The sequence below is a fragment of the Hemitrygon akajei genome, chromosome 5, assembly GCF_048418815.1.
Source record: "Hemitrygon akajei chromosome 5, sHemAka1.3, whole genome shotgun sequence".
NCBI lineage: Eukaryota > Metazoa > Chordata > Chondrichthyes > Myliobatiformes > Dasyatidae > Hemitrygon > Hemitrygon akajei.
The window spans coordinates 78,481,333-78,496,461 of NC_133128.1; positions in this window are offsets into that span (position 1 = coordinate 78,481,333).

Genomic DNA, 15,129 nt, shown 5'->3' on the forward strand with positions numbered 1-15,129 from the left:
TACCTTGTAAGTGGTATAGTATCAGATTGAATAAGGTATATTGTGGCAAATGTAAAGTCATTGGTCCAAACCTAAAATGCATGGTAGTGTTGTAGTTAGCATAGCACTTTACAGTGGTAGTAATCAGCGTTCAGTATTCGCCACTGTCTGTGTGCAGCTTGTAGGTTCTCTCTGTGACTGCATGGCTTTCCTCGGGGTTCTCCATTTTCCACCCACATCCCAAAGACGTGCAGGTTAGTATGTTGATCGGTCACATGGGTGTTATTGGAGGGCGCAGGCGCATTGGGCCAGCAATGCCTGTTACCTTGCTGTATCTCTAAGTAAGTAGAACAACTCCTAACAAGTCGATGTTTTGGGCTGAGTCCCTTCATCATTATTCTGAATTGTATAAAGCAAGAGAGTGGAGATGTAACGTGGGGAAGGAGGTGGTAGTAGTAGCGAATAGTGTAGGGAACTGCTGGTCCACTTACAATACATAGATCACTAAACTATCCATTGACGGGTACAGAAAATAATCAGAAAAGGATTAAAGGATTGCAGGCTTTTATAGCCAGTGCTATATGTGCTCCAGAATACTATGAGCAGTTCTGATCACATACCTAAGCTCGGATATATTAGTCTCACAGCAAAATCAGCACAGTTTTGCCACAATGACCCTGAGATCCAATATTGACTTAATTTCACTGGCTGGAGAGAATAGAACTAAGATACAAAAAGCAGAGCCCAACCTTTCAGGTGTTGTTGGGAAAAGCCTCAGTGAACAACTATTGATTTATGTCAATGATTAATTTTAAATCTGAGATTGATGGAATTCTGATAACCAAAAGTACTGAGGAATATGTGGGGAAAAAACTTGAAAGAGATAAGGTTTGATTCAACATCTGTGATATGTTCACTGGTGCATCATTTGAAATAAGTTCACTAACTATTTTGAACTGTATTTATATCACCAGATGCCAAGGTGAAAATAACAAGAGTCAGAATAGGACCAATAGTATTCAAATCACATCTTTGAGAAACATGATTTTATTGCTAACAGGGATCCAAAGATTTTGAAACAGAAGATGGCATTTTGACATTGATTCCCTACAGAAAAAGTATATTGAAATATTTCCAAGAGGAAAACAGATCAAAAGCAGAAGGTGATGGAAACTGGTGAAGAATGAGCAAGAGAAACAAAGGTGAAGAAGGACAAGGAAGGAGAACTTTTATTACTGTGCTTCTCATGACTTTAGCAGCACTGTCATGGCTATATTTATTACTCCATCTCCTCCTGCCCACAAAAGGTGATGTTATTCTTCTTGAACAATTGTTATTTTTTTACAGATGTATCGTATGGGACTGAAGAAACGAGCCAACCCAACTGATCAGATTCCCGCTGTAAAAAGTATCACTGACAGTGTAGGAGTTTAAATCATTATTTTCTCTTCTGGAATCTGCTCACAAATGACCTGAGATGGGGGTCGGTTGGACTAAATTCATCAATGAGGCGTGTGACTTACAGGTTCTAATTGCCTGCTCACCCCAATACAAATAACTTATCATGAGCATACTGCCTGCTGAGTTATGTGGTCGCTGGGTAGAGCCAGCCCTGTCGTTGCATGTATCAGCCAAGGGCCTGTTATCATGAATGGCTAGCATTACTTACAGGCAGTCTTCTCTTCTTAAAAGAGAGATGCATCATGGCTGCAAGAAAGATTTTGTGGGCTAATTCTACATTGTATTATATTGCTCGATGGCTGAAAATACAAGAGAACCAAGTATTGAAACTCTTTAAGACTGTAGAATTCCATGGAGACACAGAAGCAATATTCCAGCAATTAAGATACAAATCCACGTTTATGTGCGTCTGAATGTTACATTCATCCATATGAGGCTCAGATAGTAGTTGGCATTTAGTAAAAGCCAGTGAAACCCAGGTACTGATCTGCATCTTCGTCTCACAGCTCTGTAAGTCACTGGGGCTTGGAATCACCCACACATTAGCAGTACAGTTTACCTGGAATGCACCCTGCATGCTGCTGACTTGAAATGGGCAGCCTCATCTTGCACTCGATATTAGTTTTCCACATTCCAACTGAGGAGAGGGCATTATGTTACTTGATTTAACACAGCAGGTTTATTCAATCCAGTTCTACAATGGGATTTTAACACTTTGGTTTAGAAGAAAGGGTTGTTAAAGAGATTATTTTTTTTTATCTTATAGTGTCTTTAGCTAAGAAACCTGACATGCCGAGAGGATTCTTTTAGGCCCATTTCAAGAAAGTTCAACAACTGAACCCAATATTTTATTATTAAAAATGATATCAGCCTAAAGTGAGAGGTTCTGCTGAAGGAGTGGTTAGTGAAGCACATGGGATTCTGGAATTCAGTACTAGAGGGATGCAAATTAAAAGCAAGAAAGTTATTTTGAACTAGTATGTAACATTTCTCTAATTTTATTCACCTAATTTAGGAAAGGCATAACAGTGCTAGAGAAGGTGTAGAAACGATTTATTAAAATGATTGCAGCAATGAGGGATTTCAGCCACTTGGCCAGAAGCTGGGGTGATTTCCACTTAGAAAGATGATTAAAAAGATATTTGACTGAAGTGCATGAAGTAATGAGTAGTTTAAATTGGATGCAATTGGATGTAGAGGAAAGTTGAACACACTAATAGATTATTCAAGCATCTGAGATGACAAGCTTACAATCTGAGTCAAAAGAATAGGAGATAATGAGAGAAACTTTTTTTCCAAGGCTAGAGGGTAGTTATGATCTAATATCACTGCCAGTAAAGGTTGTTGGTGGTAACAGAAATGGTCAGGACTTTCATATTATAATTACATGGATATTTTATAAAGAATAATGTACAGAGCTTTGGAGAAAGTGCAGAGATATGGAAGAAATAGGATTGCTATGCTAAGAGCTGACAGGATTGATGGGTGGAATATCCTCCTTCATTGATACCACAAATCTATAAAAACAATTCCATGATAGACAGAGTAGCTTCTGAGTCACTCATTATTTTGTTGGTAGCTGTTGGCAAAACATTTGAAGTAGTTCATACATATGAAAAGAATCTATGTCAGACATTTTACAGGGAACAAAGACCATGACTTTCACAACAGCTTTTGCCAAAATCACCAGCTGAAATAAAACAAAGTTTTTTTCCTCTGAAATTGCACAGACATCAACCACGAGCATCATAATAGTGTCACTGATCACCGCACAGCAAGGTCCTGGCACAAGCTTTAATTACGACATGCTTTTCAGATTACAAGCCACTCTGTAATCCAGCACTCTTGCTCTGTATTGCACCAATGTATTTCCTTCAAATAAATAGCTAGTCGCATAATGTAATATTAGAAAGCTGAAACTGAAATTAAAAATATGATGTAGGCAACTGAAGTTAAAGAAAATTCTACTTCTGAATTCTCCGCACTGAAGACTGACAGAGAAGGATTAAGTAACACCATAAATTAGATTTTCTAATGATAAGATTTCTGCTTTACATTCGTCAAAGTAGAGTATTTGATATCCATTGTGATATCTAGGATCATCTTAAATGGAATGACTACATAAAATGCAGGTGGTGGAGATCCCAATGCTTTGGCACACCCTTCCTAGTGAATGAGTGGGAAGCAAAGGATATGGGGAATTAAGCCCTGCACTATAATTCAAAGGCTTGCACCATCTGTGGATGAACAGCACAATTGTCCCCTTCCACCAATGCCATCCCACATCTGTCACTGACTAGCATCTGGCTGTGTGATCCATTGCATCTTCAAAATACACTTCTGTCCATCAAGCCAGTGCCAAGCCACATCTCTGGGGCCTCTGCTGGACATAGAAATGTAAGAAGCAGAAGCGAAATTAGGCCATTTGGTCCAATATTCAGTAAAGTCATGGTCGATATTAATCTCAGCATTAATCTCCTATTCCTTGATTCCCATAATGTCCGATAACACTAGACAGCAACAAGGTGTTGCGTCCTCAGAATTTTTTGTTTATTATAAACCACCAGAAGCTGAATACAAATACAATTTCAGACTACTTGTATCACATAGTAATTTGAAGAAGAAAGAAATTAACTTTTATTGAATATAATGTGTTTAATTGCATAATGGTGCTGATGCTTTGCAATAGTTCAACTAAGCTACAAATGTTTTGCTGATGGTTTTCATTTATACTCAGCGTCTGAGGCTTCTCAATTAAGTGTCCAACAATATTCGGCCAGCATTGATGGATTCCAGTTGCCCTGATACTGTTTCTCCAAGACCAACATGACCTGGTGGAACATTTCACCATGCTCGTCACTGACAGTGCTAAGATGTGCATGGAAGAAGTCTAAATGGGAATGCAGAAATGAATCTACATGTTGCACTACGTGGTTTTGTATGGTTTAAACATGTTGGCAACCAGCTGCATGTAGTTTTGTGCTCTGTAGTTGCCAAAGAAATTTTCAACAACATCTTTGAATGCCTTCCATGTGATTCTCTCCGGTCCCACTAGAAGTTCTTCTAATTGCCTGTCATTGATGACCTGTTTGATTTGTGGAAAAATGCAAACAAAAATGCCTTCCTCAATCTTGGTATCTGTTATACTGACTTGAATTTTGAATTGAAATAACAAATACAGGTTATTTTTTTAAATGGTGCTTGATAGGGAAATTTCATAGTGTTTTTCATGATCAGCAGCCCAAACTCCATAAGATACAACCAAAGGTATTCTGGAAGCAAAAACTTTAGATGATAGATAGTGTAATCTATCTTCCTGTATCTTGAACATACAGAGTGTCAGCGTTCACAGTCCATTCCTCCTGGGTAGAGAATTCTAAATATTCCCTATGCTTTGGGTGAACAAATTTCTTCTCATTTCATTACTAAATGTCAATTACTTACTATGAGCCTCTGCCATCTAGTTCTAGACACCACAGTCAAGGATACATTAGCCCTGCATCTACCCTGAAAGACCCATAAGAATTTTGATGTTTCAGTGAAATCACCTCTTATTCTTCCAAATACAGGAGCATTTAGGAGTACTTGGCTCCACCTTTCCTCAATTCCCTTCATTTGAGGGATCAGTCTTGTGGTGCAAATGCTCATTTAAGTGCGTAGAATAACGCTCACGTGTAGCATCAAAAGATAGCAACCAGGAATCACGGAGCCAGTATTTTGTGGTTAGAGGAGTTCTTGGGGGAGGGGAGGGGATGCAGATTGCCTTTCTGGCTAGTGACAGGAACTTGTGTATTTAATATCACAGTGTGTTGCTGTTGATCTCAAATGAGGAGCATGTTGAATTGTTCGGTTATGTCGATGTAGATGGTAATCCGAACAAAGGGGAAAGTTCAGCCATTTGTGTGAACCTCAGAAATTATGTAGTTCACTAATATTTCCACTGGCCATCCGTTAATGCCTCTTCTTTTTTTATTATTAGGCACTACCTTGGGATTAAGGATGATTTTAGTAATAATGAGGAGGCTGATGAGGCCAGTGTAGGAACTGTAGACTTTCCTGTGGACATTACAGAAGCTGTAGTTTGTGATGTGGTGCACAGCTCCTGCCACTTACATGGGGCTTCTCTGTGTTCCTGATGCATGGCTTAGACATTCACAGTACCATCTCCACTTTAAGCAGTCACAGGCCATTGGTTCCCAGGAGTCAGTGGGGATGTTGCGTCTACTTAAAAAGACCCTTAGCAAGATGGCGCCGGCAACCAACATTGATGTTTTGCAGGCAGCCTACAAAACTACTCGATACTCTAGTATCGGGGTTTGTTCGAGTCTTGGTGTACATCTACTTCTGAACTGCGATTGCTGTGGGCAGCAGCCTGTAATCTCCCTTTAAGGGATGGACTTCTGTACTAACCAAACAAACTGGCGCTTTGCGATTTCCTGGGGGATTTGGCAAACTAGGCTCTCAGGAGTGCTGGTACAGCCATCGTTAGGGGTGGGCTCTGGGTCAGGGCCTGAGAGCGGGAGATGAATCCATGCACAGCTCCTTTACTCCGTGCCAATTAAAGCACTGAGAAAGATTAAAATCATCAAGGCCGAGAGCAGAAAATGAACAAGTTCTTGGCACCGTCTGCCTGCATTTGACTGGTCTCCTTCTCTTCTCGCTACTACCATCCGGAGGGAGGTGCAGAACTCTTAGGACCCACACCACCAGGTTGGGAGCAGTCATTTGCCTTCACTCGCCTCGGTGCCGTGCAGCTGTGGACTCTGCAGTTCATGTTCCTTTCTTCCTATTTTACTATTTGCACAATTTGTCCTCTTTTGCATGTTGGACATGTGGCAGTCTTTGCTGTGTTTTTTTTTCATGAATTCTATTGTGCTTCTTTGTTTTGTGCACAAGAAGATAAACCTCAAGTTTGTACATACTTGATAATAAATTTGAACTTTTGAGTACATCCTTGATTTTTTTTTCTTTGTTCATCTGGTAATTTCTTCCTAAAACAGGGTTTGGAATAACATGTCTGCTTTGGGAGCCTGGTGTCATGTGGGTAACTGAAGCTTTAATAAGGCTTAATTGTCACCCTCTGTAAGTATGGTAGATTATTGCCACTATCAGTGTAGGGAAATGGTGAAGATGGGTATTGCCACTGATATCTTGGTAACGCTGAACTTCTGCAAGCCTTGCTACTGCACTGGAGGGTACAGGCACGTGGCCTGGTTTAGAGCTGTTGATGTACACCCAGTAGTTCCAGATTAATCACTTGTTTTCCCTTTCATACCAACACATAGACACGGGGGAACTCCCAACAGAATATCCATTGGTCTTTATCCAGGTAGTGGCATGTCTGTGCAGGGTGGTGAAGGGATGAGGCTGCAGGGCAGGGAGGGCCATCCAGCATTCCTCTCAGATAGAGCAGAGGGCTTTAGCTGCCTCGAGCTGTTCGGTGAATTCTCCACGCAATCTTGCACTGAAACTGCAAGACACTGCTTACATGCAGGCTCTGGCCTACGTAGTCTTGCCTTCACAATTAAAGGTGTGGAATGCTGTGGAGGATTAAAGATCACGACAAACATGCCACTATGTCAGAACCATTTACTCTCCCTCAAATCCCAATCCTAAACGTTATTGACCTCATTCAGCAGGATGGAAAATGAGATTAACCACAAAATATGCACGTTAGTGAATTCTGCTTAGAACATAAAACTATAGAGCACAGGAAAAGGCCCTTCGGCCCACTACGTCTATTCCAACCATGACGTCAGATTAAACTAAACCTATGATCTACATCTTTCCATCTCCAAGCATATGCCTCTTAAACACCACTATGTTGTCTGCCCACTCTCGCTTAAAAATACCTACCCCGCGCATCTCCTTTAAATTATTAATCTGTCACTTTAGTATAAATATACATTGTTTCTTATTTTTATTCCTACGTGAAAAAGGGATACAACATTCAATGTTCTTCCCCCCCCCCCCATGCAGTTTTCTCATTGTACTTAAGTTACAACAATAACTGGAAGGTAAGTTTATTGTCACATTCACAAGTACACAAAATGGAAAAGTGAGACCATTTTAACACAAAGTGATCAAATATTAGGGAGTGTTGTTTTGTTCCAAGAACCTGTGCAACGGATTCCGGTTAAATGGGACACATGGGACCAGTATATTTTGGCCCTATTAAGTGACTGCTCCAATTAGGCTTAGTTTCATGGAATAGTTAAAAAGATATTTTAAAAAAACAAACCAAGTAACAAATTGTGCATCTGAAAGAAATACAGGGTAAAAACACTATCAAAACTACTATAGCACTATAAAAATATGTAATAATTCTTAATAGTCATCCACGCAGGGATTCATTCTGTGTATGCTGCCGATTGACAGTAAATGAATAAAACCAGCGCAGAACCATAGCGGACTGACTGCCTTCACACAGTGTTTTCGTCCATTGCGTCCGCCAAATACTCGTCTTAATTGTAACATCCAAATTCTTCATGATCCCTAACTTGTTGAAGTTGTTTTCATTTCCACCCCCGGCGTTTTCTGGCCTCGGCAAGCCGCCAATGCTTCAAACTACAGTGAACAAAACAGTTCGGAATTGCCTTACTATTTACTACTCGCCAACTGCTTTTTGAACACACGCACGCAAGTGACGCTACGGTACTTCAAAAGCGTTGTCTAACAGCCACACAAGCACGCGACTGACGCTAATTACAAGATGTTCGGCAACAGGCGCCTGCCCCAAATTAAGCGGTATAGTGTCCCAAATAAACGTAGGAAATCCGGCTACCTTCTCGATTACTTTTTTTGTTTTTAAGAGTTGTCCTAAATAAACGGCTGCCTGATTAACCGATTGACCGGAATCCACTGTAGTTGAAGGAGAGTAAATATGCTTCATACACTGCAGGACTGTCTCTTTTGTGTTTATTTGTTAAATTGGCCAGCGTTTGTTATCATTTCTAATGCCTCTTGGTCACTGGTGCGCTTTGACCATATAGCAGCCATGATGTGACGGAGTCTCCTGCATAGCTCTTGAAGCTAGTATCGAGTCATACAGAGAAGAGCAGCAAGATGGGATTTCATGATAATCCATATACCAAACTAAATTTAAGCTCCACTGTGGGGATTTGAACTCACATACTTGGATTATTATTCCAGCCTTCTGGGTGACTAGTCCGTTAGTTATGCTTCTGCTCCCTGATGGAATTGAACTAACCAATTTATGAATAAAGGGTCCAATGGAAAACTGTGGGGAGTTATTCCAAGAAATCACAGAAATAACAAGATTTACACATATGATCGTGCTTTATCGGAAATGTCGGGTCACGTGTCACTCTACACGCTGTAAACAGAAAATCTGTGCACCGCTTTTTTTCCCTCTTATGTCCATTTTGTTATGGGGGTTCATTTCACAACAGTTTAGTCCGATCGTTTTGTTCGTGAAAGCTCCTTGCTGACAAGAGTTTGTCGTGACATTCCGGGAAACCTATCCCAAATTCGGGAAATCGTCCGAGCGTTTGAAAGAACTATGCAGATCAGAATTCTCAACGCAAACCAACTGTGGGAAATGACAGCTCCCGTTTCATTGCCGGCGTGCCACGGCCTTCTGTGCTATTAGGTTGGTGTTGTTTTAATGCGTCAATTAAAATACATCTGAGCGAGAACTCCTGGATCACAGCCGAGCTGAGACAATATGCCAGTCGCTCATTCTCTTCAAATTAATAACCGATAGGACCGCATTTGCGGTAGATCGCCCACCCTCCCTCCTTAAAATTGCCGGCTTGTATTTAACTTACAGCCGCTTTCTGCGTTAATATCCTGCTTGCTTATATTGTTCTTGAGTTTAAAAGATCTTTCGTATATCCCGCTCTCTGGGCCGTAGTAGATGCAGTTAATGTAGTTGTCAGATTTGCTCTTTAGGGGTGGAAGGCGGAGTTGATATGTTTTGGACAATAGACACCAGAATTGGACCAATTTTCTGTTAATTGCAGATATTGACATCATTTCGATACTTTAAGCATAGTTCAAGCAGGTAAGCGCCCAATAAGCAGCGAAGTTGTAATTCATCACAACTTATGATTACTGCGAACACCTGCCAACAATAATGGTGTCCATTTGAAAAAAACTCCGAAGAGAAGGAAACAGGGAAACGGAAATTCCTTCTTCCTCACCACTCCCTGCGATCGAGACGGAGTTACTTCCACACCAGTTCTATGGATATGCGGTGGGTGTTGAGGTCAATGTGGGTCTCACAGTCACCACCTCACAACGGAGTGGGTGGGGTTAAGAGACAGGTGCACTCCTTTCATGCTATGCATCTGACTTCCATACGCTTCTGCCAGTACCGGCCAAATCCTCCTCCGTTTTGAGTCGTCATTAACCAGGAATTTCCCCTCGATGATGCTTTTTTCCCCCCACAAATAACACGTTGAGTAACCTTGAATTGCTTCATCTTGTTTTCCTGGTATGGGCGCGTTCAAATCCAGAGCACCTATTTTGGAACTCCGCATGTGCGCATTAAAGCGGGTCAAAATGGATTCATCCAGAACGCGAAAGCCGTTCGGTCCAACTCAACCTTGTCGACTAGCTGAACCAGTCCATTTGCCTGCGTTTGGACTGTATCCTCATAAACATTTTCTATCAACATACAGTACCTATCGAAAAGTGTTGTAATTATACCGCCTCTATCACTGCTCTGGTATCTCGTTCATATACCCACCTCCTTATGTTTTCCTTCGGGGGACACCATTAGATATTTCCCGTTTCACCTCAAATTTGTGCCCTCCAGTTTTAGACTCCCCTACCCTGGGAAAAAATGACATGTATCTTCCTTAATATTTTATAATTCTGCTGCAGGGGGAAAATATTCTGGCCAGGGAAAGGATATTAGCACCAGTCCCCCCCCCCCAAAAAAAAAAAGCTTGTGATTTGGGAGGTTAATTGGCCATTATAAACTGTCTTTATTGTGCAGTTGAGTGGTTGAATCTCGGAGGTGGAGTGGAGAGTTGAGGTGAATTCTTTAATGGGATTAATGTAGAGTTGGTGTAAATGGGGTAGGTGGTTGATGGTAAGGACGGGTCAGTGCCCGTGCTCGGAGATATTGGGAAAGGAGAGGCGTAGATGGAGGGGAGTGGGGTCAACATTGGACAGGGAGGGAGAGAAAAAAGATATCGAGAGGAGGCATGGATGGGAAGGACAAAAGAGATGGAGAAGAGAGTGGGAGTAGGGGAGTAAGTGGCGCGGGGGGGAGAGGGTAGTCCGGTTCACCTACTTTAAAGCCTTTTCATATATGCGTGGGAAAGAATACTTAGCGTGCAAGGGAACTAGGACTAGAAAGCCAGAAGCCCGGATCTGTGGAAGTATGTGAGGTCTAGTCAGAACAAGAACGACCCCCTTCAACGTCCGGTAAAGTGGTATGAAATATCGGATAATAAAACATTAAATCCAAGACTCTCATAAATCATCCATTGTTATGGGCTGGGTTTGACTCTTACGAAATTCAAATGTCAATGGGAATGAGTCTATTTAAAATATGTTGTAAATATGGTGAAAATTTTTAGACCACTGGCCGCGCACAGTAACTCAGTAAGTTAGGTAGCATCTATGGAGAGGAATACACAGCGGACATTTCGGGCTGAGACCCTTCATCAGGACTGGAAAGGAAGGTGGCAGAAGTCAGAATAAGAAGGTGGGGCAGAGGAGTGGGGTACAAGCTGGCGGGGGATAGCTGAGGAAGAAGGTGATGGGAGACGGTAGATGAAGGAAGAAGCTGAGAGGGGATAGGTGAAGGGCTGAAGAAAGAGTACACCTTTCCTACCCCACCTTCCTATTCTGGCTTCTGTCTCCTACCGAAGCGTCTCGGCCAGAAACATCGACTGTTTATGTCCCTCCGTAGATGCTGTCTGACTTACTGAGTTCCTCCAGTATTTTGCGTGCGTTGCTTGAGTTTGTGACCAGTCCCGCACTGTGCGGCAACGCTAATCCGTTCACTCACGCCTTAGTTTGCAACGGGTTGGTCCCGCAGCATCATCACAACTAAAAGCAAATATCACAGCCTCGCCAGTAACAGGAGTATGGTCCTATTTCGATGGGTTGGAATTTGTTTACCAGATCACTTTGAACATGTTGTCTCGTTACTGGAGGGGCAGGTGCCCCTAACACAGCGCGTCTCACTCAAATAAAGTTGCTTATGCCAAATGCACCTGTAGTAGTACAGGTGCCGACATTTGTAAGGCTAACGCACACCAAAGCATGGCCACCTTTCCTTGCGCCGCATCTCCTTATAGCAGAACCCGCTCTGAATTAATTGGCGGAGACCCACATTCGAGGGATAAGGGATACTTGTTCAGCGCCGCCACGGCCCGTTCGAATATTTTTGCTTGTTGCACTTGATGAAGAAATCTAGAAAAGAAGGAACCTTTACCAGACTTTCAACAAGCTGCAGTGTTGGCTGATCCAGTCAGTGAAAACTTAACAAAAAATCTCCGTAAGTTGCGTATTTCTGTCGTACATTCAATTATTCTAATTCTACAATTGTTTTTGAAGTCTGGTTTTGCTCTGCAAACCGGGTATTTGCTGATTCTCCCATAAATGGCGCAAATTTCTCCAGCAAACCTGAGCATCCTCTACCAATAGGTCTGATTTTTAAAGAAAGTTTTTCAGCATTAGTCATATGTTTCTTCAGTTTAGTATCCTACTGCGTAAGGGGGGAAATCAAGCAAAAACGCGCAAAACGGGCAGAACTTCGTAAATGCTTTTCGCTGTGTAAATATTCCCATTACTTACATTTATGGCCGTGTTTGATTTTTCATTACAATGTGATCGAGCTCTGTCTTTAAGAAGGATGCTAGCAATTTACAGCAACGCACTGCACATAAATCACCAGATAATGTAGAAAAGAGTGAAGAATAATCGAAAAATATTGTAAGGCATATACTCGATCTTCTGACGGGGAGTGCTTTCTGCAATAACAATCGGGGCGCTTAAGCGAGGAGTAATTTTTTACTCATTTTTCAAGGGTGCTGGCAAAACCAGAATTTATGGCCCATTCCGAATTGCCCCTGCGGACTTTGACTTGTTCGGTTACAACCTTGATGTGGCGTTTGAAGCTATTTAGAAGCCAGAGGAGGGATTCGTTTTCTCTCTCTCTTTAGCTGCCACGGTGGGATTTGAACTGGAGCCTGCGATTATTGGCCTTTGGATTACTAGACTGGTAAACTAACGACCATCACCCCTGAGCAAGAATAATAACAACATTGGAGACTTTGGATTTCAGGAATAAATATATTGAATCCTGTTGGAAATAAATTGCCTTGTTGCTGAAAAAAAACATTAATTAATAGCATTCATTTTATAACCTTTTTCCACTGATACTGCTTGAAAGTTTCCAAGATTTTATTGCAGATTTCCAGCAATGCATTAGTTTGCTTTTCAAGAACCTCCTGCCTATCAAGGTGGGTGGTAAAGATGTTTTCAGGGAGCCACAAAAGAGCACTCACAAATAGCCAGTCGGGAGTTTGTTGCTGAGAGTTCCAGAATTTAAGGCAAAGTTTTTCCATATAATTGTAATCCATAGTGAGGCGATGTCATTTCCATATAATTGTAGGTCAAAATCCAAGAAGTGCAGATATAAATGTGGAACGAGCTTCCAGTAGAAGTGGTGGTAGAGGCAGGTTCAGTATTGTCATTTAAAGTAAAATGGGTAGGTATCTGGACAGGAAAGGAATGGAGGGTTATGGGCTGAGTGTGGGCCAGTGGGACTAGATGAGAGTAAGCGTTTGGCACGGACTAGAAGGGCCGAGGTGGCCTGTTTCCATGCTGTAATTGTTATATGGTTATATGGTTAAATCCATAAGATATAGGAGCAGAATTAAGTCTTTTGGCCATGGCTGATCCAATCTTCCTCTCAGCCCCAATCTCCTGGCTTCTCCTCATAAACCTCCATGCCTTGAACAATCAAGAATCTATCAACCTCTGCCTTAAATATACATAAAAACTTGACCTCCACAGCTGCCTAAGGCAAAGAATTCCATAAATTCACCACTTTCTGGCTAAAGAAATTCCTCGTGACCTCTGTTCTAAAAGGATGCCCCTATATTCTGAGGCTGTGCCCTCAGGTCTTAGACTCTCCCACCATAGGAAACATCCTTTCCACATCCAATCTATCAAGGTCTTTCACCATTCAATAGACATCTCAGAGGGCAGTAGAGCTGGGGAAATTAAAATAGGAAGACGCAAACCAATGGAACGATTCAAACATGATGACACCTGAGGATAGTTTCTGAATCTGAGAATATCCCAAAATTTAGGACAATGTTACAATGGGAGGTAATGTGGGTTATGAAGCATAAAGATGAGGAAAAAATGAGAGTTAGTGCTGGTTAGACTACTTGTAGCAGAGTTTAGGATGAGTTGCCCACTTACAAAGGGAGCAAGGTAGGAGGATGGATAAATGTGTATGAGGGAAGGCCATTCTAGGTGTAACAGAAGCATGGTTCAGGATTTCAAGAGTAAATGGGGTTGAAGTACAGGCGGAAACTGAAGAAGACTTGAGTTACCATATGGGCCTATATTGTACTTACATAAAGATAATTATCTTATTTGAATTGTTTTGGACCATTCTGTTAGGTACCCAATTGAAATGGACAAAATGGTAGTCATTTTCTTTTAGGCTGAAGTTTATTTCCTTTGCCTCACCCCCCCCCCCCCCACACAAAAAAAGAAGAGTTGGCTATTTTCATTCTACTACCCTGTCATATATTTATCCCTCATGGTGGCACTTCCATAATATCATGTATGAAAGGCAGTTTGTACGCAGTAAGGCTATATTTTCTTATTGAATTGATCAAATACTCTTCCTATGTCTTTCATAAGAACATTATGAATTCAGGTAGTGCTATTGTAAAGAAAATTGTGCCCCGTGTGGTGATCTGAAGCTAGGATTTTGAACAGACCATCAGTTGTAAATTGCAACCAATCTCTGTGCCGTAGGGCGAGGGAGTAAAATACTTCCACCCCCTTCTCAGAGTAAACAAGTAGCATGGCAGCACAGATGGTGCTTTCAGCTTCAGAGACCTGAGTCCAACCCTGTCCTTGAAAGCTAGCTGTGTGGAGTTTGCTTGTAACTGAATTAGTTTTCCTCTGAGCGCCCTGGTTTCCTCCCAAATTCCTAAGCAAGATGGTAGGTTAATTGAGTGCTGTAAATCACCTCTTCCTTGTAGGTTAATGATATAAAATTGAAAGGCTGTTGTGATAGGTTTTAATGTGACGGTGAGGAAGGTGGTATTGATGCTCTAAGTAAACATTTCTGAATCAGAAGTGGCATTTAAAACTTACTTCAGTTTCAGACACAACAAAGAATATTTTATCATGTTGTATTTGGATGGGGATTAGGAGTAGATCTCTTAAACCCAGAGTTTTTGATGCAAGTCAAACAGCTTGATTAACAATGGAGATCATTGGCAATAATGGATATAGGGCTAGGTGTCAACGGTAGCCACATGAAAGACTGCACACTTGTGAGTGAGTCAGATAAAGAAAAATAAGTGAATGCTGAAGGAAGCAAGGATAGAATGTCATTAAAGACTGTAAAGGAGGGTCTATGATTATTATCCATATAGACTTCAAGAGGTTAATTGGGATTACCTTTTGGAACTACAAATTGATTGGCAGAAGGAAATTGGAAAGTGGGAATAA